Source organism: Periplaneta americana, chromosome 6, assembly GCF_040183065.1.
Source record: "Periplaneta americana isolate PAMFEO1 chromosome 6, P.americana_PAMFEO1_priV1, whole genome shotgun sequence".
Taxonomy (NCBI): Eukaryota; Metazoa; Arthropoda; class Insecta; order Blattodea; family Blattidae; genus Periplaneta; species Periplaneta americana.
The window spans coordinates 156,897,162-156,919,920 of NC_091122.1; the positions used below are offsets into that span (position 1 = coordinate 156,897,162).

Sequence of the window (22,759 nt, forward strand, 5' to 3'; positions counted from 1 at the left end):
GGCCTGCGTAATTTGTTTGACATGTGGATGCATTCTGTGTACGAAGAACTGTCACTTTGTTGCAGTACAAGTGTTAACTAGATGATGAGATTGCATCTTACGCATTTACACGAGTGTTAAAACACTGACACAGAAAATAGATCATCGGGACTCCAGTAATGAGATATTTAAGACACGCAACAGGATGTAGATTCGATCTAATTTTTTTATTTATACAACAGAGTCCGTATAGGTCATTTTCTATCTGATGCTTTTCCAATTCACTGCGGGCTAAAGCAGGGAGATGCACTATCACCTTTACTTTTTAACTTCGCTCTAGAATATGCCATTAGGAAAGTTCAGGATAACAGGCAGGGTTTGGAATTGAACGGGTTACATCAGCTTCTTGTCTATGCAGATGACGTGAATATGTTAGGAGAAAATACACAAACGATTAGGGAAAACACGGAAATTTTAGTTGAAGCAAGGAAAGCGATCGGTTTGGAAGTAAATCCCGAAAAGACAAAGTCTATGATCATGTCTCGTGACGGGAATATTGTACGAAATGGTAATATAAAAATTGGAGATTTATCCTTCGAAGAGGTGGAAAAATTCAAATATCTTGGAGCAACAGTAACAAATATAAATGACACTCGGGAGGAAATTAAACGCAGAATAAATATGGGAAATGCGTGTTATTATTCGGTTGAGAAGCTCTTATCATCCAGTCTGCTGTCCAAAAATCTGAAAGTTAGAATTTATAAAACAGTTATATTACCGGTTGTTCTGTATGGTTGTGAAACTTGGACTCTCACTCTGAGAGAGGAACATAGGTTAAGGGTGTTTGAGAATAAGGTGTTTAGGAAAATATTTGGGGCTAAGCGGGATGAAGTTACAGGAGAATGGAGAAAGTTACACAACACAGAACTGCACGCATTGTATTCTTCACCTAATATAATTAGGAACTTAAAATCCAGACGTTTGAGATGGGCAGGGCATGTAGCACGTATGGGCGAATCCAGAAATGCATATAGAGTGTTAGTTGGAAGATCGGAGGGAAAAAGACCTGTAGGGAGGCCGAGACGTAGATGGAAGGATAATATTAAAATGGATTTGAGAGAGGTGCGGTATGATGATAGAGACTGGATTAATCTTGCACAGGATAGGGACCGATGGCGGGCTTATGTGAGGGCGGCAATGAACTTTCGGGTTCCTTAAAAGCCATTTGTAAGTAAGTACGTATTCTATTCGGTTATTTTACGACGCTGTATCAACATCTCAGGTTATTTAGCGTCTGAATGAAATGATGGTGATAATGCCGGTGAAATGAGTCCGGGATTCACCACCGAAAGTTACCCAGCACTTGCTTATATTAGGTTGAGGGTTAACCCAGGAAAAAACCTCAACCAGGTAACTTGCCCCGACAGGGATTCGAACCCGGGCCACCTGGTTTCGCTGCCAGACGCACTGACCGTTACTCTACAGGTGTGGACGATTCGGTCGAACCTTGGAAACTATCTGGTGATTCAAAATACACACCAAAATAACATTTTTCCATGACCGAGAGTAAATGTCGGTTTGTTTCTAGGCTAGAAAAATCGAGAGAGAAAATAACGTTAACAATGAAATATATCAATCGTTGTTGCTATGACATTATTTCTTTGCCTCCGTGCATATGCGATCAATAAAATAGCTCCAGTGGACTTCAATAATAAAAATTTTAGAAATAAAATGCGACAATTTACTCTCGATCTTGGAAAAATAGCATATAGGGTACGCCACGGGATCGAAACACAATTTTTCCCCCGGTACATTTGTAGCCCTCAGGATAAATCCCTCGGGCTACAAACATGTACCTCGGGAAAAACCATGCCTTTCTCTCTTAATGTACATAGGCCTAGTAGTTTACAGTTATAACGTCCTCTTTATCGACTAAGATTCTACTCCCCTCATATTTTCTCTATTCCGTTCTCCTCTAATTTTCTCTTTTCTCTCTTCCTTTTCCACTCGCCTCTTTTGCTTCTCTTATCTTTTTCTTTCTTTCCTCTCCCCTTCTTCCTTTGTCTCTATCTTCCCTTTTCTCTCTCTTCCCTCTCCTCTTCTCTCACCCTTCCATCCTTTTTACTCTTTTTTCCCCTCCCATCTCCCTTCTTTATCTTTTCCCCTTTCCTCTCCCTTTTCCGCTCCTTTTCTTTCTCCCCTTTCTCACTTTCTCTTCTTCTCTCCTACTCCCTCTTTTTCTCTTTCCTCCCCTTTCTTCTGTGCCCTCTCCTCTTCTTCCCATCCCAGTTTTTTCTTTTCCCCCTCTACTCTTTTTTACTCTTTCTTTCCTTCCACCTTCCTTCCTTTCCTTCCCTTCTCTTCTCTCCCCTTCCCTCCTCTCCTCTCCTAATTTTCTACTCTCGTCTCTTTTCTCCCCGTCTCTCCTCTCCTCTCTTTTCTCCCGTCTCTCCTCTCCTCTCCTCTCCTCTCTTTTCTTCCCGTCTTTCCTCTCCTCTCCTCTCTTTTCTCCCCGTCTCTCTTCTCCTTTCCTCTCTTTTCTCCCCGTCTCTCGTCTCGTCTCCTCTCCTCTCTTTTCTCCCCGACTCTCGTCTCCTCTCCTCTCTTTTCTCCCCGTTTCTCCCCTCCTCTCTTTTCTCAGTCTCTCCTCTCCTCTCTTTTCTCCCCGTCTCTCCTCTCCTCTCTTTTCTCCCAGACTCTCTTCTCTTCTCTCTTTTCTCCCCGTCACTCCTCTCCTCTCTTTTCTCCCCGTCTCTCCTCTCCTCTCTTTTCTCAGTCTCTCCTCTCCTCTCTTTTCTCCCCGTCACTCCTCTCCTCTCTTTTCTCCCCGTCTCTCCTCTCCTCTCTTTTCTCCCCGTCTCTCCTCTCCTCTCTTTTCTCCCCGTCTCTCCGCTCCTTTCTTTTTTCCCCGTCTCTCCTCTCTTTTCTCTCCTCTATTTTCTCCCCGTCTTTCCTATTTCCTTTTCTCCCCGTCACTCCTCTCCTCTCTTTTCTCCCCGTCTCTCCTCTCTTTTCTCTCCTCTATTTTCTCCCCGTCTCTCCCATTTTCTTTTCTCCCCGTCTCTTCTCTTCTCTCCCAGTCTCGTCTCTTCTCTTCCCTTCTCTTCTCTTCTCTTCTCTTCTCTTCTCTTCTCTTCTCTTCTCTTCTCTTCTCTTCTCTTCTCTTCTCTTCTCTTCTCTTCTCTTCTCTTCTCTTCTCTCTCCCTTTTTCGCTCCTTTTCTGTCTCCCCTTTGCTACTTTCTCTTCTTCGCTCCTTTTCTCTCTCCTATTCCCTCTTTTCCCCTTTTTTCTCTGCCCTCTCCTCTTCTTCCCTCTTCTGATCTTTCTTTTCTGCTACTATCTTTTCTCTCTTCTCTCCTTTACTATTTTCCCTCCACACCCCCTATCTTTTTTCTCTTCATATCCTCCATTCAGCACAATCTCACAGAACATTTATTCCTTTTCTTCACTCACCTACTCCTCTTCCTTCTCGTTTAATCTCTTTTCTTATCCTTCAAATCTAATTCTGTCTGTCAGGTTTGCTCTTTCTCTTTTATATATCTTATCACTGTGTTCGTCAGTATGGCTTTATCAATGCGATCTGCATATTCTTTACAGTAATTTTGTAGCTTTAGTAGGACTAGGCTACGTGTTTACTCCTATGCAGCTCTTCTTCCTCTGTATTCGTCTGTTATAATTTTTATGATTGTCACATAGAAATAAGCCGGATATTATGTTTGTATGTATGTATTTAATGCATAGTTCCGATGTCGGAAATAAGTACCCCCTGATGGAAGGTTCAATATCTATAAGGAATTTAGTTAGTACATTTATTTGCCGCCAGGGGCAGTAGAACAAGAGCTAAGCTAATCGTATCAAACGCCATCTAGTATACAACTAAGATATTGATAGAACGCGAGAGAGGAAAAATTGGTCCATAAGCTCTAATTTAGGTTTGGAAGTCTTTAAGGTGCCGGAAAACTCAGACACGGGACAACGGCTTAGGCCCTCCCAGAGGACCTGAGTCCCGAATTTTTGCGTTGAAAAATCGGCATCCCTTGGATGTAGAGGAGAACATGGCTATGTTTAGTATACTCGTATTTAATTTGTATTTATTTCTTGTATTACTTTTGCACGTTCTTCTTATAGTAGGGTACCACAAACTGTGGTCATTCGAGTAATAAATGTTGTCCATGTGACATGTGGAGGAAAGGAACTGGCCCCCTGTCCCATTATCTCCTGGTTTAGTTGCCCCATGAGTGATGCCTTATTGGTGTCACTTATGAGGTTGAAAACTGTCGTTGGACAGTTGGCTAAACAACAATATCACATGAGATTCGTTAATTCTGTAGAGAATTTTTAGTAGGTTATTTTACGACGCATTATCAACATTTTAGGTTATTTAGCGTCTGAATGAGATGAAGGTGATAATGCCGGTGAAATGAGCCCGGGGTCCACCACTCATATTGGGTTGAGGGAAAACCCCGGTACCTCAGCCAGGTAACTTGTCCCGACAGGGAATTTCTGTAGAGAATGACGGAAGGAAGACAATTCTTTAAATACTATTATTGTAGGTAATCCTGCTATTATTCGGTTGAGAAACTTTTGACATCCAGTCTGCTGTCCAAAAAACTGAGATTTAGAATCTATAAAACAGTTATATTACCGGTTGTTCTGTATGGTTATGAAACTTGGACTCTCACATTGAAAGAGGAACAAAGGTTAAGGGTGTTCGAGAATAAAGTACTTAGGAATACCTATATTTGGGGCTAAGAGGGACGAAGTTATAGGAGAATGGAGAAAATTACATAACGCAGAACTGCACGCATTGTATTCGTCACCTAACATAATTACGAATACTAAATCCAGAGGTTTGAGATGGGCAGGGCACGTATTTATTTATTTATTTATTTATTTATTTATTTATTTATTCTGGTGTAGTTAAGGCCATCAGGCCTTCTCTTCCACAACACCAGGAATACAAATACAATAACAGAAATAAAAAGGAAAAAAAAAACACTATAAACGAAGTAAAGTCACACAAAAATATACACAGGTTGCAGTCACACAAACTTTAAATGAGTGATTAAGTATAATTAATTGTATCCTAATTAACTAACATAAACAAGAAACTTGCGATTTTAATCTGGAGTAAAAAAAAAAACACAAATCGACACTTCTAGCAATATCTAAAAAGCATTAAACAATACAAAATTTTCCAATTTAATTTTGAATTGTGATAAAGTCCGGCAGTCCCTGACATCATTAGGTAGCGAATTCCAGAGACGAGGTATTTCTACAGTGTACGAGGATGAGTATAGAGACGTTCTATGATGAGGGATAGAAAGAAGTGCTTGATGTCGGTTTCGAAGAGTTGTAAGAAATTGAAAGCGCGATAAGAGATAATTCGGAGTAGAAGTATGCATGATTCTAAATAGAAGAGACAGTGAATGTATTGTTCTTCGTTCCTTCAGACGCACCCATGAAAGTAACTGGAGGGAAGGTGTTATATGGTCAAATTTACGAGTATTGCAGATGAATCGTATGCACACATTATGAACACGTTGTAGTCTCTCAGCTAAGAGTGAACTTACATTAGTTAGTAAGGAATCGCAATAATCAAAATGGGGCATTACAAGCGTCTGAATAAGATTCTTTTTTAGACTAAGTGGTAGAAATTCTTTCATATGAAACAAAGAGTGAAGTTGAGAAAATATTTTTTTGCAAGTGTGTGTTACTTGGGTGTTCCAATTTAGATCGCTATCCATAAAAATGCCAAGATTTTTAACTGTTTCACTGTATTTAACAATAATCCCATTCAATGTTATATGTGGTATAGTACCACTATCAAGAGTACTTCGTAGACGATTATGTCCCATTACGATTGCTTGCGATTTCTCTGGATTTAACCTTAATCCAAATTTGTGTGACCACAGTGAAATCGAATTTAAGTCTTCGTTTATTTTATTTACTGCGTCACTAGTCTCATCAGGGTGGAAATGCAAATAAATTTGCAAGTCGTCAGCATACATATGGTATTTGCAGTGTTTTATCATTTTAGTCACGTTATTAATATAAATCATGAAGAGTAAAGGTCCGAGAACTGATCCTTGTTGAATTCCAGATTTCACGACACACCATCTTGAAGAATAATCGCATGCAATGACACATTGTTGACGTTCGCGAAGGTAGGATTCAAACCAAGTAACAGAACTTTCAGAAAGATGCAGAAGTCTTAATTTACATAATAGAAGGTCCGTGTCAACTGTATCAAATGCCTTACTGAAGTCAAGTAATGTCAGTAATGTTAATTTACGTTCATCTGTGGCTTCACGTATATCCTCATTCACTTTTAGTAGTGCTGTAGTCGTACTATGTCCATTTCTGAACCCGGATTGGTATTCGTCCAGTAAGGCATGTTCGGTTAGATAGTTCATTAGTTGTTTGTGAACAATACGTTCCAGAGCTTTTGATAGGGCAGGTAGGATACTAATTGGACGGAAATCATTTGCACATAATGGGGTTTTAATTTTAGGGATCGGACGGATAAAGGCTTTCTTCCAGAGGTTCGGGTAGGTAGAAGTTATGAGTGAGGCGTTGAATATATGTGTTAATGTCGGCAGTATTATGTCCAATATTTTCTTCAATAATATTATACTAATATTATCCACACCTTCAGCTTTAGAAGTAATACGTTTTATTGCCGCTCTCACTTCAGTTTCTGTGACATAAGTGAAGAAAAATATTTCTCTATCCGGAATTGGAGTCATTTGTAATTCGTTAACTGTCTGCTGTTTGTCGACCGTATCCAAGGTTATTGACTGTACCGTTGCAAAATGGTCATTTAGTTCGTCAAGAGAAACTGGCACACTGTCTACCTGAGTCCTGGGATTTCCTAAGCCAATTGTCCGTAAATTTCTCCACAGTTTGGAAGGGTCAGCTCCCCCCTTCAAGATGTTATGAAAATGTCTCAGTTTTGCGTTTCTAATGGCTTGAGTAGTTCTGTTACGTAAGAGTTTATAATAATTATAAGAGATTTCTGTCTTGTCATGTTTAAACGTTTTGTATGCAGCGTTTCTGTCCGTAATCATACTACGTATGTCAGCAGTCATCCATGGTGCTGGTGTCCTTTTTACGCGTTTAGATTTGATAGGAGCATGCTTGTCATATAAATTTATAATATACTCATTTAGTTTAACAAGTTTCTCGTCAACAGTATGTAAGGTCCATATTGAGTCCCAGGGAATCTTTATTGCGTCTTCAAGTAGTTGGGTTTCATCAATACGTTTCAAGTCACGATACTTTATGAGTTTAGGTGTGGGCTTGGGACACTTCAAAGAATATACTAGATAAATAATATCGTGGTACGAAATTCCCGAAGCCGCACATTGTCCATGTTTTTGTACTTTGTCTGCATTCTTCGTAATAATTAAGTCTAATAGGGATTCGGAAGATTGGGTATGGTGGGTTGGTTCAAGGGGAAGGACTGCTAGATCAAGAGCCTGGAACATGGTCAATAGATGTCTAGTGTAGTTCGAATCAGAGGCTAACAAATTTGTGTTAAGATCACCCATTATTAAGACGTGTTCATAATCTGTGATGAATTCCAATAACGATCTCTCGATCTCTGCAATATCGTTAATCTTCGGGGGTTGGTAAATTACACAAATAAGGCATTTCTGAAAGCTTGTCAGTACTTCTACAAATAGCATTTCAGGTTTTCCGGCATACTCGCCAGGAGATGTGTGTATTATTCTGGGATTGAGATCTGATCTGACATATGCAGCAACGCCGCCCCCTTGTTTATTTAAACGATCATTTCTTAATAGCGTATAACCATCTATGTGTAATGTCGCTGATAATGTAGGTTTGAGCCAAGATTCAGAGATGAGAAGAGCATGCAAATTCTGATTCGAGAATATGGATTGAATTTCGTCAAAGTGTGCAACCAAACTCTGAGCGTTAATATGGGCTACGTGAAGGGATGAAGAGTTCTTGGAAAATGCTGTTGTTAAAATGTTGAATGCTTCAGGGTGAGAGAGAGGGTTCCAGAATCCAGAAATGCTTATAGAGTGTTAGTTGGGAGACCTGAAGGAAAAAGACCTCTGGGGAAACCGAGACATAGATGGGGGAATAATATTAAAATGGATTTGAGGGAAGTCGGATATGATGCTAGGGGCTGGATTAATCTTGCTCAGGATAGGAACCGATGGCGGGCTTATGTGAGGGCGGCAATGAATCTCCGGGTTCTCTAAAAGCCATAAGTAAGTAAGTATTTTGTAGGTAATTGTTATGAAATTTTGAACTACCTTATGTATTTGATAAGTTAATGCTTGAAATATTAAACGCTTACATGTATGGCTAACACGCAAAACAACAGAATTGGAAATAAATGTACCTTCAATTTCTTTAACAAAAATATTTAAACTGAATATTATTACCTACACCTTAACGTTGCTCGATATTTTTATTTTAGTAGGTTATTTTACGACGCTTTATCAACATCTTAGGTTATTTAGCGTCTGAATGAGATGAAGGTGATAATGCCGGTGAAATGAGTCCGGGGTCCAACACCGAAAGTTACCCAGCATTTGTTCATATTGGGTTGAGGGAAAACCCCGGAAAAAAACCTCAACCAGGTAACTTGCCCCGACCGGAAATCGAACCCGGGCCACCTGGTTTCGCAGCTAGACGCGCTAACCGTTACTCCACAGGTGTGGACTGCTCGATATTGTACGGAAAACAGCAGTGTAAAAATTACATATTACCTTACCATAGATTCTTTCTGTCCATCTTCAGACAATTTCCAAGTCCAGGTCAGTGACATACAAATCTTCATGACGGGATAGTTCTTCAGTCTAAATACCCCATATAGTAGACAACTGCAAAAAGAAAGAAATCTGGCATTATTCACCTATTCCAATACTATAGACAAATTGTAGCATGCCGGTCGTATTTGAATGAATCAATCAATATGTTGCCATATTGATCAACTGAATACACAAATCTTTCGTCTTCATCTATTTCCCTTAACGTTAAGAAAAATGTTATAAACGAAATCATTTTGTACGCATATTTCTCGAAATATCTAAGCATTTTGTTTCGTGCAGCTCTATGTGTTACTGATTTCTGCAGGTATAATCTTTTTATAGAATGTACGTGTTGGTGGTACACATTCGGCACATACACTGTGGAAGTGAAATAGCCTTGCAGATTTCCAGAGCGAATTGCTCATGTTGTATGTAACAAAAAAAACTATATCATCATATTGGTGGAAAGTTCATAGTTTTGTACATATCGATAGGATATCTAATAAAGAATAATTTATCCCTCTGGCGTATTTCAATAGCGTGCACGGATTTCCTACAAATTTAATTCTAAAAACCTCTAAATTCAAGCCATTGCACGATGCGAGCAAGTGGCAACGTCTTGGCAGACAACAGCTCACCTATAGAGACACACCGAGTTCGTTGACCTCTTACATCTGTATCACAAGTAGAGTGTGTTAGCGACGATGTTGCCGGACTGTTCAAATGTCAAATTTAATTTTGTAATTAACCGTGCATTTAATCACAAAACGTAATATAGGTTTCTATTCATTTCAGTGTACCTTATCGTTCCATTCAATTTGCATTTCATTTCTACCTTGTATGTATATAGAGTGTTAAAGAAAAAGTATCCAATATTTTTTAAGGTTACAGTATGCATCAAAACAAGAAAAAAAAGTCTAATAAACATGGGTCCTACAACACATATTTTCTGAGATATGAATACTTGTTCATAGGAGGTGCTCAATGTGATGTCCATTCATGGCAATGCATTTTTCTGCCCTACAATACAGCAGACTACCAGATAATCATACCGTAGTTGACACCCCTGGCTTGGAATAATGTTACATCGCAAGGAATACTGACAACAAAAGTTTGGTTGCGGATATGAGCAAGGTTCAGCACAGATGGTGTTGTGAATTTTGGTAATCAGCATGTGTGGGCTGATGAAAATTCTCATGCAGTTGAAGAAATAAGGCATCAGCACCAATTCTCAATCAACTTATGGTCAGGTGTTCTTGGCGATAGATTAAGGGCCATAGTGCTACCACAGAGATTAACTGGGGCTCGTTATCAGGATTTTCTAATTAATGTATTGCCTACCTTGCTGGAGCATGTGCCATGTCAGCAAAGACTACAGATGTGGTTCATGCATGATGGCACACCAGCACATTTTTTGGGCAATGAGCGTGAACACCTGACGCTGACATTTCAGGACCGCTGGATTGATCGGGGAGGCCCCACACCTTGGCCTGCTCGTTCCTCAAATCTAAACCCCTAAGGCCATATTCATAGACATTCTTAGCGCGGGCTTCCGGTGGATGATCAACGAACTAACGTTTTTCGTATTCATAAACCAGTGTTAGCGTTGTGATATGATATGAATCCTGTACAAGTAACCAGTCGATAGCTGGGGCTAGTTTAACACGCTCGTAGCGCGGGCTAGCGAAATGTCTATGAATTACACTCTTAGACTTTTGGTTAAGAACGACCAGGTCAATTTCAAAGAGTGCGTGATTCCTTACGCCGAAGGGCAGAGGAATGCATTGCCATGAATGGACGTCACATTGAGCACCTCCTATGAACAAGTGTTCAGATCTCAAAAAGTATCTGTTGTAGAACCCATGTTTATTAGACATTATTTTCTTGTTTTGATGCATACTAGCACCTCCTAAAATATTGGATATTTTTTTCTTAACATTCTGTATTTGAATTTTTAAGAATGTTTTAAGCAAATTAAATTTGAAATAGTGATGCCACAGGAGCCCATATAAAAGTCACACATAAAATAAAATATCAAGCTAGTAACTTGCGTATGTACGAGGGAGAATCAGTAAGTTTTTTTTTTTATTTTAGTTGGTTATTAACGACGCTGTATCAACTACTCATTTATTTAGCGTCGATGGGATTGATGATAGCGAGATGCTATTTGGCAAGATAAGGTCGAGGATTCGCTGTAAATTACTTGTCATTCACCCCAAAGTTGGGAAAAACCTCGGATAAACCCAACCACGTAATCAGCCCAAGCAGGAATCGACCCCACGCCCGAGCGTAATTCCGCATCAGCAGGCAAGCGCCTCAGCCGACTGAGCTACGCCTGTGACTGAGTCAGTAAGTTACAATTTGAAGTAGTGCCTGAAACTATCATAGCTAGAGAGAAGTGTTATTGATGTGCGCACAAGCGAAACGAAGAAGCAGTAGCTCCAAGATGACGGTAACTCTGCTCAAGTGCAGCACTGGCGACATAATCCGGGCATTGTCGCAGGCTATGCCTCGGGCTGATAATGATGCAACCAAGACCCATCACCTGTGACTCCGGGCTAGCATTCGTCCCCCTAATCATGTCTACTCTGACTAAGTCGCCAACTTGTTGCACATTTGTCTCTGTGACAATCTCCACTGGCCGACCGACTCGGTATTTGATACTGTCCACCATTCAGAGAACTTCTGCTTGACGTGACAAGCTTTGATTACTATACACGGGCAGCATTTCTTTATGAATATCCTTTACTGCCAGATCTTTTATCAAGAAAAATCGCAAACGGAGAGCTGCTTGTCAACGGTGCGAGTACACTCGTGTAAAGTTGTTGACATCTTACAACTGCTGCTACCTTGTTTTGTGCACATCGATCACCTTGACATCTGAATAATATTGCCATCTAGCGGTGATATTTCCATTTGTAACTAACTGACCATCTTGTCAATTACTTTTGTACTTAACAATAGCTACGTCGTTTAAAACGGATATTGGGAACTTTAATACTAATGCAAACCTATTTGTAATATAATAATAATAATAATAATAATAATAATAATAATAATAATAATAATAATAATAATAATATTGATGTCTTGATTCTAAATTACTAGTGGCTTGTGGAGCAATTGCTGCAAACTAAGTCCATAAAAAGTTCAAATAAAAATTGTTCAGATTTATTTTCAATGAAGAATACCAGACATTTTGATAGTTATTTGCTTCCATAATAGTGAAACATACTCCCTCTGAAAGTTTTTTTTTCTTTTGGCCAAATACTTTTCCTTGAAGCTATCCGTCTTCAGTTCTTGAGTTTCAATGCGAAATCGCTAGTAACAATGTCAGGATGATCAGTGGGTTTTTCATGTGGGAGTAATGCAGTAGCTATTTCGGGTCATTCTGGATTGTATGTGAAAGTTAAGGAAATGTAAGGCTTGTCATGCTTTGAACAAAATACTTAACATCTTGGTATAGCTGCTGCATGTTTCGTGAACTACCCTGAAATGTAGCGGGCAGAATCACTTTTTCCCACTAAGAGATCTTGCTGAGGTAATCAAGAGACTACAAAATCTTGTAGGCCTCTTATTTTATCAATAAGTAATAACTTTTGGTCTTTTCTTATGAATTGTAATTTTTTGCGCTTTTTCCAGACAATACTGATCTATCAAATACTGCTGGATTAATTTGTGTAACAATGAATGTTATTTCGTATATTTTCTGTAATATAGGCTGTTGTGAGGAATTTATTGCTGAGATGTGGAAAATGAGGCGAATGATATGTCAGAGTTGTAGAATCTTATATGCGCCCTAAATAAAATTGTCCATCGTAAATCGTTAGCAGCTTCAGTGTTTCATTTGTTGCTGGTTGCGGGAAATAAACTTACTCATCACGGTAGCAAGAAGTGAAATGACATGCTATTTTCCCTACAACAAAATATGCTTGGGAGCGATCACAAATCTAATCAATTAAACCAAAGGAATATGAAATTAATTTTGATGTAGTTTAAAGACGCAGCTAAAATAGGAAGCATGACAATTACTATCAAGGAAAGTTAGACGATAAGACATATAAATATCTATATCACACTGCCATTACATATATGAAAAGGACCCACACCACTTGATTAATAATTGTAAAAGTATTTCATTTTTAATAACAATATTGTTACCTTACGTAAGTTTTATAGTTTTCAGTAACATAAGTTTATATAGATCTATAGCCGTTACTCAGTAAATTATAGAAATGAAGATCTAACATAAAATATTCTTTCTCTGCGTCTACTTACATAAAGCCCAAAATGGTTTCACTTTCATATATCAGTATAGCATTATGTGTTGCATTAACTATAATAATATTTCATTTTTAATGGTAATAATGCCATCAAGCATTCTTAAGTTTTGTAGTTCTTAATATCCAATACACAGCTGTACTCGGAAAACTACAGATCAGAGAATCAGACCTGTAAATTATTTTTTATACGTTATCAAAAAATTACACAAATGAAGATCGACATATTGGCATTATGATGGGAAAGAATCTGAGCCGTCTGAACTCTATGTCAGCAATCCTGTAGGTCATGGCCTTCGTGTAATTGCCTATTGTTTGTTGTAGTGTGTGTTTTGTTCTATTCTGAAATGCAACACGGCCGACTTGATGCTCGCTTCGCTTAAGGAAGCGAACATCAAGACGGCCGTGAATGCAATTAATTAGTTCTCAAAACTGACGAAAGATGGATTGTGGAAAAAAGGAAAATGATGTAGGAAAATTGACATTTCACTGAAAACTACTATTTTTCCGAAAAGCTTTGGGTTCCAAGCTTCAAAATGAGGGGTCATTTATTAAAATCCGTTCAGCCGTTTTCCCGTAATTTCCATTACCAGTTCAAATTATATATATAGATATTTCCATGATCATGTGCAATATATTTATACCCATTCATTGAGAATGCTTGGTCTAATTAGTTCTATAACTTATTCTTTTTCTACTCCGATGTCTCAGCCTTTTCAAAGCTCAATGGGAAGCATATTTACAGCATCTCAATATTTGCAACACATTATTGAGAACCTCGAATCCTCTTGTCGTTTCTACAAGGAACATAGCAGCAGAAAAGAAAGTATGTTCCAGGAAGTTAAAAATTCCACCTGAAGATCTGGATATAAGTAACATCAATGTCCATAAACTACGACAAAATCTTAGGAAACAAGAGTACGACAAATGGTGTGCGCTTCCACATAAAGGAAAAGGTGTTATTTTATTTCATGAATATACTCCCGGAAATAAATGGATTTTTTCTAAGGAGGGTCTATCTTCCTCTGAATGGCGGGACGCAATTAAGATGAATGCTAACGTAGCACCAGTGAGAAGTCTTCATGGAAGATCCTTGGACGGTTTCCGTTGCAGATACTGCAACGAGATTGAAACCTTAGCACACGTCCTAGGATCCTGTCAGCATGGAGAACTCCTGAGAAATTCACGCCATCATAACATCCGAAAACTAATAGCACAAGCCCTTAGAAACAAATCCTTCGAGGTCCATGAAGAGGTGCACTGCGTTGCGTCTGAAGGCGGCGGAATTCGAAGAGCGGACATCGTGGCTCTAGACAAGACTAATAGTAAAGGCTTTATACTGGACCCAACTGTTAGATTTGAGATGAGCCAGACCCAACCATCCGAGGTCAACAAAGAAAAACAACAAATTTATGAGCCTACTATTCCGTATTTTCCAGAAAAATATCAGATGGAAGGCACCTGGGAAGTACATGGTTTAATGATCGGAGCGAGGGGCACCATCCCACGATCAACTGTAAACACTATCAAAACATTTGGAATCCATGACATCATTCCAAAAATAATTACTTCAACCATTAAAGGGTCTGTGGCAATTCTGAAAAATCATTTATACGGAATATCATAATACCCCCCCCCTTTTCTATTCGTTAGTGTGTGATTGTTACAAATATATGTACAAATTTAGTATTTCTTAAACTTAAGCTCCTAGTTCATATTTAAATTTGGCTCATCTATCTTACTGTCATCATTACTATTCTTATATGTGTGTTATTCTGTGTTTTTGGCAACCCAGGATGCCTGGGCAGACTATTTCTTGAAATAAATTATATATACTATACATTGGTCAGATCCAAGCTTGAATATGCATCTGTTGTATGGGACTCCATTACTTCCATTTACTCGGCTAAATTGGAGAATATTCAAAGAAAATTTATTTCCTTGTGTTGGTATAGATTTTTACCCAATTCCGATGATTATAAATATGAGTTTAACTGCAAATATTTTAATTGCTGTAGTGTATTTGCCAGACGTCAAGATCTTTATTATTTATTTTTTTGCAAAGCCATTAAGGGTGATATTGATTGTGAATCCTTCTTAAGCAATATCAGTCTTCGTATTCCTGCTAAGGTTTAAGATTTCATAAAATATTTTATAACAGAAATTCTCTCTCTCTCTCTCTCTCTCTCTGGCCTGCAGATGTATAAAATATGCAAATTTGCATGGATTGAACTTGGATCCATTTAATGTGTAGTATATACTCTTGGAGTTTATGTCTGTTATTAATTTATGTCTTTTGTTTAGATATGTATTATATTATTCTCGTTATCTACTATATATAATTTATATCATATTCATTTATAATATAATTCCATCCTTTCATTTTCAATTATTATTTTTTTGTAATTATTTTAAATAATTATTCCAATGTACTTTTATTGTAACTTGTATCTTTGTTAATATTTTTGTAATGAATTGTCTTGTGCTGAACTGTTATTGGTTTCTGGCTGTTGTATAGCATATTATATACATATATATGTATGTATGTGTATATATATATATATATATATATATATATATATATATATATACACACATCTTGATATTGATGTGCGCACAAGCGAAACAAAGAAGCTGCAGCTCCAAGATGAAGGTATATATATATCTATACTAATAATAAATCTGTAGCCGAAATTTTTCTGGTAATTTTCGATTTTCCAAAAATAATTGGTCCCAACATATATAATTAACCACCCTGAAACCGAAAATCGCATTTTTGACAATTTTGTTTGTATGTCTGTCTGTATGTTTGTTACCTTTTCACGCGATAATGGCTGAACCGATTTATATGAAAAGTGGAATATAAATTAAGTTCGTTGTAACTTAGATTTTAGGCTATATGGCATTCAAAATACTTTATTTAAAAGGGGGGTTATAAGGGGGCCTGAATGAAATAAATCGAAATATCTCGCTTATTATTGATTTTTGTGAAAAATGTTACATAACAAAAGATTCTTTAAAATAATTTTCGATAAGTTTCATTCCTTGAAAAATATTGATAGGACTGATATTTAATGAGATAAATTAGTTTTAAAATTAAAATAACTGCCATCTAAGGCCGTGTAATGAATTAAAAAACAAATGACTTCGTCTATAAGAGGCCTTGGACAGCAACAATCGAAAACTATGAAAGATAGCATACAGAAGCTAAATTAACCGATTTGTATAATTAATTATTATTTCACCATTGGAAAGTGTAATTTCTCTAGATGGACATAATGCTATAATGTTATTACAGTAACTTCTGATATAATATAATATAATAATATAATATAATATAATATAATATAATATAATATAATATAATATAATATAATATAATATAATATAATATAATATAATTTAAGTTATATGAAGGGTTCAGAACCATAGTGGGCCAAGCGCCATTTACTGAATACGTAGAAAACAAGGGTTAAAATTAAGTTACTACCATAATTCAATGGAAACCTATAACAAGTAAAATAAAATATACACATTAAATCTAAATGCTGTCAATCTTCATTAAGCTATGGTTGCATGTAATAAAAATCAAGAAACATGTTAAAGGAATTGTCATTGCACCAAATGAGTGTCTCTGGACCAAAATGATCGCATTTTAATTATTTGGATGCTATTTAAATTAAGTAACTTATTAAACGATTTATCCTTCTACCAAACACGAATGTTCCCTGGATCAAATGTCCTATTTTAATTATGTAATTACTTTATATTTATTTCTAACGGGTGCAGCGGAGCGCACGGTACGGCTAGTATACATATATGTGTGTGTGTGTGTGTGTATATATATATATATATATATATATATATATATATATATATATATATATATATATATACACATCTTGATATTGATGTGCGCACAAGCGAAACAAAGAAGCTGCAGCTCCAAGACGAAGTAAATCAGTAATTAAATAAATAAAATAAATAATTATTAGTATTATTACCTTTTACGTAAGAGGTGCACTACTATGTTTCACAACTCCATAGTAACACAGGCAGGTTGATAGTTCGTCTACCTGGAAACATAATGATTACGTATGAAATACCTCTTTTGAAGTAAGTACCATTAGCAGAGAAAATGTAAGATGGCATGGGAATCCGAAAGTAAAGTAAAATAAAAAAGATAAAGGAAAACTTTAAATTTATAAATGGAAAAACGAGTCCATGAAGTTAACACATACTTTCTAATTATACAGTAAAATACCAGTATAACGAAAACCTAGATAGGTACCTCTTAAATTACTTCGTTATATCGTTGTTCATTAACCTCTACTTACACAGTAAATTCCGCATATTTGACATGTAGGTCTGAAAAATATCATTAAATAAAATAAAAGATTGAACTTGTATTGCATTTGAAAATATAAAATTTAAAGAAAGGCATAGGAAAAATACAAAATTCAAGTTTGTTTTACGAAGAACTTTGGAGAAAAAGAGATGTCATGTTGTTTGGGAAGCCATATTGTGAGATTAGTGAGCTGTGATTGGTAGAAGGAAACTAAAAGAGGATAACAAGGAAACAATTGCATGAAAATTCAGAGACATTTGAATCATAGTATAACCTTGCATAGTATACATAGCGCGTTCAACAGATACTTAATGACGACGCGGCCACAATCCCGTTGTAATATTATTATAATGTAAAATATGACCTAATTGCTAACTAATTGTACCTACTGTATATTTAAAATAATTTTCGTTAAAAATTAGTTTTTTTTTTTTGACAAGGAAGCGAAATTATTATTTTATTATACTGATTTCTTCGTAAAAATTAAATTCGTTGAAATGGAATATTTTAACATTAAAAGTGATATGGGGGGAAAAGGCACGGAGAAGAAAATAATTTCGTAATATTGAAAACTTCGTTATAGATAGTGGCGTTCGTTATAACGAAAATTTAGTGTATATGTTTTACGAGCCCCGTAGCAATTACGTTTCTTTATCATGTTACGAAGGACTACTGCTTATATTTATTGATTTTCGATAGCTATTATTCGATAGACATAATATGTGAAGTAATTTATACTCCGCATCACCTTACTTAATACCGTACGGGTGAAATCTAACCATTCCCCCCCACATTACTACATATGCTAGTGGATTATGGTGATTTTCTAGTTTGAAAGTTGAATTTTCTTCTGCCAACTTTGTTTCGAATTACTGTACTGAGAAATACTACAACTATTAGTGATTTTCTAACTGTTATGTTGGCAGCAGTGACAGCAGTTGTCTGTAGTGCAAATTCTAAAAATTCAAATTGTTCCAGATTTCTGAGCCGATTATTGGAAGCTAGTGAAATTTGAACATACTGGCGATTAATTAATATCAGTATTAATATTAATACATATTAGTTATTTTGTGTGTTGCGTTGCGTTGTGGTTACAATTCAAGATTATAGTCAGGTAAGTGTAAATAAATATAACATCCGGTATGATACATGCATTTGGGTGATCGATAGAAATGTTGAAAGCAACGGGTAGCTACAAACATAGGGAGCATTTTCTGCGGACCTCTGCAAAAAGAATTATGGCAGAGACTAGTGAAGTGCTTTGTATGAAGTGTGGCATTGTATGGGGCAGAAACATGTACATTACGACGAAGTGAAGAGAAGCGAACAGAAGAATTTGAAATGTGGATATGGAGAAGAATTGAAAGTGTGAAGTGGGCAGGCATAATAAGAAATGATACTGTGTTGGAAAGAATGGGTGAAGAAAGAATGATGCTGAAAGTGATCAGGAAGAGGAAAAGGAATTGGTTGGGTCACTGGCCGGGAAGAAACTGCCAACTGAAGGATGCACTGGAAGGAATGGTGAACGGGAGAAGAGTTCGGGGTAGAAGAAGATATCAGATCATAGACGACATTAAGATATTATATGGATCATATGAGGAAACAAAGAGAAAGGCAGAAAATAGGAAAGATTGGAGAAAGCTGGGTTTGCAGTTAAAGGCCTGCCGTTGGACAGAAAACTAAATGAAAATGAAAAATGAAGTAGATTTCTTCCGTATTAAACTCACTTTAAGTTTTGAAAGATGCAATGCAACTGGTCATCGCCTACTAGCAACGCCTTCACCTGCAAAAATCAAAATGCAACACTGTAATACCGGTATTTCTAATAAAGTTACAGTCTTTGAGCTATTTTGCTTGTAATATTATTAGCAGAGACCGGAAGTTTAGGCATTATGAATCATTAAAATAGGCAGGCAAAAAGGCGTCATAAATAGCTAAAATAGGTAGGCAAAAAGGCATTATAAATAGCTAAAATGTGCAATAAAAGGCAATTACAAAAACCTTGCACTAAACCTATAACCTTGTATTTTCCACAAAGGGATTTCGGCAGCAAGAAAAGCTTTACATAAGTCGAATGCAAATTGAGATTTTCGACTCGATGTAGCAATTACTGTTGGAAGCAAAGAAATCTTCTTCCTAGTAGCCTTGGAAAATGCATTTTTGTGTTTGGTTGTACTGATATGTTGCGATATTAAATATTTAGCTAGCTACAACAAGTCGCAATGAAAACGGAAAGGAAAATAACCGTTAAAAATAACGTTAGACCCGCACTCATTGTTGCCTTGTCAAATAAACACAAGCGATAATTAAAACGCTTACTGTTACACATTTTTGTACGGCAGCACTCATTGTTGCAAAAAGAATATGAACAGACTGAAAGACAATAATATACAGTCGGTGAAGTCACTTTCATTGTAGCGGTTATAGAAATAAATTAAAATATACCTGCAGGCAATTTTTAATAATAAATTAATAAATAATAATAAGTATAGAAAATGGACAAGGAATTACGAACAAAAGGGTGGCAATAAATCAGGGAGTGAAACAGGGATGCCCATTGTCACCAGCAATTTTTGATGTGTATATATATATATATATAGACGCAGTCAATGAAGAATGGCAAAGTATTTTAACAGAACATTTTATAGTCGGCAAAGAGAGTATAGACACTCTTTTGTTTGCCGATGATCAAGTGATTTTCAGTAATTCAGAGGACGGTTTGCAAATAGCAACAAGTAAGTTATTGAAAGTTATTAAAGATTATAATCTTAAAATATCTTTAACAAAAACTAAAGCAATGGGCTTTCTGGGGACTAGGCATCTTACTTACTTACTTACAAATGGCTTTTAAGGAACCCGAAGGTTCATTGCCGCCCTCACATAAGCCCGCCATCGGTCCCTATCCTGTGCAAGATTAATCCAGTCTCTATCATCATACCCTACCTCTCTCAAATCCATTTTAATATTATCCTCCCATCTACGTCTCGGCCTCCCTAAAGGTCTTTTTCCCTCCGGTCTCCCAACTAACACTCTACATGCATTTCTGGATTCGCCCATACGTGCTACATGCCCTGCCCATCTCAAACGTCTGGATTTTAAGTTCCTAATTATGTTAGGTGAAGAATACAATGCGTGCAGTTCTGTATTGTGTAACTTTCTCCATTCTCCTGTAACTTCATCCCGCTTAGCCCCAAATATTTTCCTAAGCACCTTATTCTCAAATACCCTTAACCTATGTTCCTCTCTCAGAGTGAGAGTCCAAGTTTCACAACCATACAGAAGAACCGGTAATATAACTTTTATAAATTCTAACTTTCAGGTTTTGTGGACTAGGTATCTAAGGACCAAAATAGTAATGGAGGATAAAATAATTGAGCAGGTGAGTAGTTGGGTTGCAACGTATCCTATTGCGAAAATAACGATGTTAACAACAAAATTAATAAATTCCAGAGAATGTGCGGTAGGCTACAATAAAAAGAACTTTATCCCGGAAAACACTAAAAGAGACCCAACTAAAATTCTATAAAGTAATGGCAGTTCTTATGTATGGCAGCGAAAAATGGGCATTGACTCGATCAGAAAGAAGAAGGATAGAGGCTGCAGAGATGAGATTTCCGAGATCAGTGGCAGGATACACTCTATTGGACCAGAAAAGAAGCACAGACATAAGGACGGAACTGGGAATTTTCAACTTAAACGACAGATTAGCAAGACAAAAGAAAAACTGGAAAGAAAATATTTTAAGGATGAATGAAGACAGATTCCCCAAAAAAATACTGAACTACAGACCGGAAGGAAGGAGGAATGTCGGAAGACCCCGCAATAGATGGGACGACACTTTCCAAGAGGAAGGAACAAGCCACCAGGCCTAAACCTTGAAGATGATGATGTTGATAATGATAAATAAGATAAATAATCAAATAAAGGCAAAAAAATGCATTTATTTCGTAAATTTGGCATTTGTATCAAAAAAGGCAGAAAAGGACAGCATAAAACTGTAACGTTTAAATCACCAAGATATAGGCCTAATTCGTACAGATTTACTTTCAAAATGAAGATAGATTTAACACATTTAAAAGGGCATTCTGCCAAAGTTCCGGTGTCTGATCTATTACTAATACCACGGCAAATGTGAGTAATGGAGTAGGTAAGTTAGCCTTTCTTTAGGTTGAAGAAGGAAAACAAGATCACTTCTTGCATTCTGTGAATCACATGTTAACAGAGGAGGTAGTCTATGCAGCGAATTGGGATTATAAAGAATGGACACTTCGCGTCGGTACTTTTGATGTAGCCAGACTGATTTCAATGACCTTCAAGCCAGCTAATGCGTGAGATTCTGCTTTCTCCCTAGAGTTGGCGCTAACATCACACCAGCTAGCAGTCGACACAGCGGAAATATAACACATATAATTAATACATCTAGGTACATTATGTACTCAAATAAAATAAATTGGATCCATAAAATATAAATCCGTCATTAACTTTAATGTCTAGACTCTAGAGTTCCTTTATAATGAGAGTTGAGACGTTGACCCCAACAACAATTAAAATATGTAATGATTTGATAGCGCTGAAAATGGAAAAACATAACTCTTACGAGAAGTAAATCCATATACCTATATTATATTATATACAAATATTAAACGAATTCGATACTTAATTTTATAACGTATTATATTATTTTATAATATAATTTATGATATCTGAAATATAAAATATTATTATTACAACTAGTTTGTCACTGAGAAATAAGGAAAAGCTGTTAACTTGAATTTATTTGAAGCAAAGCGTTACTGGATTATGTAATAAGGAAGGCGATGTTTGGATCCTGTGTCTCAACTCTATTCTCAATTATTATCTTAGCGTATGCTCGATTACACTAACCTCTAGCACTTGAAAGTGGAACTATACGCTGGCGCACAGAGAAACAAAACACAGGAAAATTCGCTCAGTGTCCATTATTTATAATCCCTATTCGCTGGTCTATGTAGGTAGTTACTGTCACGCCAAGAATATTTTGCGCAGTATTCTTGCAAATATTTTAGTATAAAAACTTCTAAGGCAGAACTTCTATTTTTAGATACTTTTATTGGTGCAGACACATTTAAATTGTGAAATCTTTGCCTTCTGAAGGGAGCGAAGCGAGCTTAGTCGTTTGAACGATTGGCTACGGACTTCAATTATGGGGATTTGATCTCGAACGGACACAAATTTCTTTTTCCGTCATAAGAAGGCGTCTTTGACGCAAGTAGTGGAATAAATCGGCTGTAACATAAAGCCGATTATTCACCTGCAAGCATCGCGTTTAGAAAGAAACACATGTTTATCTACCTGCTCTCGAAATAATATTTATAACAAGGAT

At 36.8% G+C, this 22,759-nt stretch overlaps 1 protein-coding gene across 22 annotated transcripts in view; it reads right to left on the reverse strand.

Annotated features, from left to right (window-relative positions):
- Positions 1-22,759, reverse strand: part of LOC138701967 (uncharacterized) — a 1,800,590-nt gene that overhangs the window by 25,713 nt on the left and 1,752,118 nt on the right. For 19 of the 22 annotated variants that reach the window (XR_011332758.1, XR_011332755.1, XR_011332753.1 and 16 more), the window contains 3 exons: positions 19,125-19,180; positions 17,054-17,125; positions 8,733-8,841 (listed from right to left, as the gene is read on the reverse strand). The gene's annotated coding sequence lies outside the window, so the exon portion shown is untranslated. The remainder of the gene's footprint in view (positions 1-8,732; positions 8,842-17,053; positions 17,126-19,124; positions 19,181-22,759) is intronic. The other 3 variants (XR_011332740.1, XR_011332739.1, XR_011332743.1) reach the window with 1 other exon arrangement.